We start from the raw sequence: 5,578 nt of genomic DNA on the forward strand, positions 1-5,578 counted from the left end.
TTAAGTAAAAGCACACATAAAATATATCACGAAGTAATTAAATTGAATTACTTTGGCTTCACTTTTTGCTAACAGAGCAAAATTTCTTACCCTGCCTTATCCTAATATGAATTGAAGGAACAAAACACTTTATAACTATTCTCTACGTTGTAAAGTCAAAGATGGGTTGTTTTTAAAATCAAATCCATTTGATATTCCTTATAGTTCTTATAATAGTTCCCCAAAGGTCAGAGTTGATAAAAATTTCCTTAAGGAATGTACTCAAGCACTGGCTTTTTCGCTCTTATTTAATTCCAATGAATCTTTACCTTTTTTCATGCTCTGTTTCATCCAGCCATAAATCCTCTTCATGCAGGGTAATACACCAATAAATCAGTTTAAGGAGGTTGGCCCAATTTCCTGATGAGTCTTCAGGGTAAATTCTCTAGGTACTTATGAAATGGTATGGAATACTGAAGAATTATTAGAAAACAATTTTAAGGTAATCATACAGTTCATATGAGGGAAGAAAAACATTTTTTTAATAAATTTCGAGTGGAGAAATCTTTTAATTGGCTTCAGAAAAACATACTGCTTAATATTTTAGCTAATAAAATGTAACAATTGTAAACTTTTCTCAAAAATGGGTAAAATTTGTCAATAACAGACTGGTCTTTCTGAAAGTTTGTTTGTTGTTGTTGTTGTTGTTGTTGTTGTTTTAACCCAAGAGATATCATCTTCTCTTTTTTCAAAAATTCTATCTAGTGCCAAATATTTAGTGTAAGAAAAAAAAAAAAAAAAGGCCAGCCCTGGACATTATGACATAGGGAGGCTGGGCCCAAAAACCCAGAGGGTGTCCAGCAAGACCAGCCAAGAGAGTCCTTGGTCTCACACAAGATAGACATCAAATTCAAGCCAAGAGAAAGAGAAAGCAAAGTTCATTGAGTAGTGTAAGTGACAGAGAGAGTAGAGCAGGTGGAATGTCTGGAAGACTCGGAAAGGAAAGGAGAGTGAGTCTCTTCACGGTTTGGGGTTAAGGATTTACAGTGGCAAGAGATCCAGGGTACAGTAGGGTCAAAGGCAAGTGACAGGCGAATAATAGGTATTATTTCATAAATCATCAAAGGTAAGGGGTATTGATGCTAGTGTTGGTTGAGGTTTGTTTGAAGCTAACGTCCTGGAACGTGTTTGGGATCTGGTTCTTTGATGTTGTCGGGCGTTTGGAAGCTGAGGACAAAACTCAGAAGATGATTAACTTCCTTGCTCCCACCTTGGAGTAGAGGCATAGCTTTTTTGGTTTATCAAGATGCAAGGTGAAATATAGAACATGAGTAGATAGAGCCTACCAGAGAAATGACAGAGCTAGAACCTGTCTAAGAGTATAATCCCTTTGGTTTCCCTATCTGAATTAGACCTGGGACAACAAATATGACACTCACAGCTAAGCCTCCATAGTTTTACACATTTATCTGATGCTTAAGATTAACACATGTTGTGTTTCCGTTAGCTATAATCTCACAAAATATTTACTTTAGACAGTCACTGAGCGACCCACAAAATATCACACATCCTCTGACTCTTACTGGGTGACTGCTCCTTCTTTACTTACTCAGTCTTCATCCTTGCTCTAGTTGGTGTGCTCGATAGATAAGACTTATGGACTTCCCAATCACAAAATTGCCCCCACTTTCTAATAACGCCCAACTGAGAGCACACCTCGACCACTGTTTTATTGTTGTACCAATGACTCAACCAGTACACATTCTTTCTAACACTCTCTTACTGAGATGCACTGTGGTTCACGTGGTGAGCATTCTCCCTCCCTGCAACCAGTAATAAACTCAATTTGTTTAACGATAGGTGTGTGCCTGCTGGGTTTTGGCTGAAGGGCACTAAATGAAAAAGTGCGCAGAATATTCATAAAGGACTAAAGGCCTAAAAGTAGGATCTTATAAGCAAACTTGCAGACGACCAGATCTTCAAATTAAATTTTAAATCTCAGTAGAACCTTTAAAGTTCCAAAATTAGGGTCTTGTGTTTTTGTTTTTGGCATGTCTTGTTTTTTGTTTGTTTTTTGTTTGTTCTGGCATGTTTTGTTTCTTGATCTAGGATAATTAAGTTCTGCTCTAATATATATCCTTTCTTCCTTAGAGAAAAAAGATAATTCATTGTCTTGCATCCTTCTTGTTTAAAGGCCTGTCTTATAGCTTCTCCATCTTCTTTTCTGTAAGCCCAATAAAACCAATTATGGAAGCTTTCCTTGAGTAATCACTACACAGTACTTTTATCACTGTAACAGATCTTTCACAATTTTCACACTCTGAAGCAGAAGCAAGAAAGTTAATCATTTTCTGAGTTTTGTCCTTGACCCCCAATTTTCAGTTACGCTATTGGTGTTCAAGACTACCTGAAAAAAACTGCAGATATGAAAGGGGAAAGTTAAATTATAATTCAGTTTGTTTTTTAGATACGTATATTTAATTTATGCATAGATTTTGTATTTATATTAATAGGATAGTGTTAAGAATAGGGGGCAATCTTTTTTTTTAAGATTTACTATTTATTTGAGTGAGAGAGAGAGAGAGAGAGAGAGAGCGTGCACATAAGCAGGGGGAGGGGAAGAAGGAGAAGCAAGCTTCCCACTGAGCAGGAAGCCAGATGTGGGACTCGATCCCAGGACTTGAGCTGAAGGTAGATGCTTAACTGACTGAGCCACCCCCGTGCCACAATCTTTTGTTTTAAAATATACTGTTTTATCAAATTTAGATAGAGTTACTTGGATACAGAGCAATCAAGTCATTTCATCATATATATATATACAGATGTGTGTGTGTGTGTGTGTGTGTGTGTGTGTGAATATATATGTGAATTCTCAATCCCTGCCTCTTTTGTTTCTACAGAATGCCTCCTGACCAAATTTTGTTGATTATACACCGAGATACTTAAGCTATTCAAACTCTATACTTAAGATTCTTTGGCAAGGAGAGATAGCTAGTTATTGTATAATATTGTATAATATATAATATATTGTATATATTAAAGTGGTCTTAGAGTTTCCATCCAAATAATCCCTGGACCACCTTTTAAGAGCAGATATAAGGGTACCCTATTATTGTCTTTATTGTCTCCCTGGAATATTTTGGAGTTCCATCAAAACACTCACTCAAAATAGCACAACACAAATAAAACCCACCACTTGACTTCAAAAAGTTTAAGAAGCTTACAATTTCCACTTCTAATAGTCTTACATTAGAAAACAATCTAAAACTATCATACAATTTATGATGTACTATACAAAAATGGAGGGATTAAAAAGTCACTATAGGATAACTTAAGTAAAGACTAAGTGTTAAGCAACTGTTAGGCGTGAAAAGTTACATATAAGATTTTCTACAATCATGGGGTGCCTGGGTGGCTCAGTGGGTTAAAGCCTCTGCCTTCGGCTCAGGTCATGATCCCAGGGTCCTGGGATCGAGCCCTGCATCGGGCTCACTGCTCAGCGGGGAGCCTGCTTCCTTCTCTCTCTCTGACTGCCTCTCTGCCTACTTGTGATCTCTGTCTGTCAAATAAATAAAATCTTAAAAAAAAAAAGATTTTCTACAATCATAAGTATATAAAGAAAAAAGCATAGAAAAAATGGAAGAAAATGCAGAAACATTTGCAAGTGTTATATTTTTCTCATCAAGCAATGGTATAACATTTTCTTAACAGTTTTCTATAGGCGCCCCTATACTGTTATGTTTTAAAATTAAGTTCTTATTGTATTATAGCAAATAAAATGTATGGGCATAGATATTTTATAATATCTGTAGATATTATGCATGCATCTGCGGGCCTCCTACACCTACCTCTCTCTGGGCTTCTATTTCGACCGTGACGATATGGCTCTGGAAGGTGTGGGGCACTTCTTCCGCGAGTTGGCTGAGGAGAAGCGGGAGGGCGCCGAGCGTCTCTTGAAGATGCAAAACCAGCGTGGCGGCCGCGCCCTCTTCCAGGACGTCCAGAAGCCGTCCCAAGATGAGTGGGGGAAAACCCTGGACGCCATGGAAGCTGCCCTGGTTCTAGAGAAGAGCCTGAACCAGGCCCTTCTGGATCTGCACGCCCTGGGTTCTGCCCGCACAGACCCCCATCTCTGTGACTTCCTGGAGAACCACTTCCTGGATGAGGAGGTGAAACTCATCAAGAAGATGGGCGACCACCTGACAAACCTCCGCAGGCTGGCCGGCCCCCAGGCTGGGCTGGGCGAGTATCTCTTCGAGAGGCTCACCCTCAAGCACGACTAGGAGCTCCGGAGACCAGCAGCATCCTTTGAGGAGCCCTCGCTGACATCCGTGCCTCAGCCTCTCCCCGCAGCCAGAGGCAGCTTTGTAACCACCCTGGAGCCCTCTCCCAAGCCCTGGACCAAATGGAAACAATAAAGCTTTTTGCAGCAGCTGGCGCTTTGGGTTGTGTTGCTGTTGTGCTTGTGTGTGTGGTGTGGGAACTGAGGCGGGGGATCCACTTCCACAAGGCTTACAGCTGGACTGCCCTGGCGGGGAGACAGGTGTTGGCCCTGCAGAAAAAAAAAAAAAAAAAAAAAAAAAAAGCATTGGGCTTTCTGCTCAGCGGGGAGCCTGCTTCCTCCTCTCTCTCTGCCTGCCTCTCTGCCTGCCTCTCTGCCTACTTGTGATTTCTCTCTGTCAAATAAATAAATAAAATCTTAAAAAAAAAACCATAACAGTATAAAATGATTTTGTGCATTTAAATATGAATTGATAGTCTAAATTAATTTTTTTACTTTTTAAATAATTAGACAAAATATAAGCATGGATATATAACCTAAAATATTTTTATTTCTTCATTTTTTTAAAGATTGTATGTATTTATTTGTCAGAGAGAGAGAGAGCATAAGCAGGGGGAGCAGCAGGCAGAGGGAGAAGCAGACTCCCCACTGAGCAGGGATCCTGACATGGGACTTAATCCCAGGACACTGGGATCATGACCTGAGCCAAAGGCAGACGTTTAACCTGCTGAGCCACCCAGGCATCCCTAACCTAAAATATTTTTAGTGCAGTCCTAAATATGACCAATTCACAACCAAAGAATAATTCAGCATCCAAGGTGAACCCTGTTCAACACATATATTCAATTAGGAATTACAATGTCTGGCTTCATTACTATTTCTGTGTAATCTAACTATATGTTAAATTTTTGTGAATTATTTCCATTTTATTTATAAAGCATTGATATTGGAGCTGAAAAGGTTATATCTCACAGGGATCTTGTGCAGAAGTAATAGAACCTCATTCTGGCTCAAGTGAGGAAAAAAATAGTTTATTCAAAGGCATTTAGATATGAGATAGAATCAGTAGGAAGCTTGTAGAAGAGGCTTGGGCAATGGCCAGCATCTCTTTCGTTTAGGCAGCAGGACATTCTGGCAGAAGCACAGGACAGAGGCAGTCCAGGGAGATGCCGGCCACTGGCACTACTGGGTTTATTGTGAGACCACAGTAACTTTGATTGCTCCTGACCTCCACCTTCCTGGCTTTTCTCTCAAAGGACCTGACAGAGACAAAAGGGAGCCATGTTCCCTACCAAGGTGTGTGACATTTTATTTTTT

General features: G+C 39.7%; 1 pseudogene; it reads left to right on the forward strand.

Moving 5' to 3' along the window:
- The first annotated feature begins 3,800 nt into the window (after nt 1-3,800).
- LOC125107839 (ferritin light chain-like) lies at nt 3,801-4,411 on the forward strand (annotated as a pseudogene).
- The last annotated feature ends 1,167 nt before the right edge of the window (nt 4,412-5,578 follow it).

The sequence above is a fragment of the Lutra lutra genome, chromosome 8 (assembly GCF_902655055.1).
Source record: "Lutra lutra chromosome 8, mLutLut1.2, whole genome shotgun sequence".
In the NCBI taxonomy this organism is placed as follows: Eukaryota; Metazoa; Chordata; class Mammalia; order Carnivora; family Mustelidae; genus Lutra; species Lutra lutra.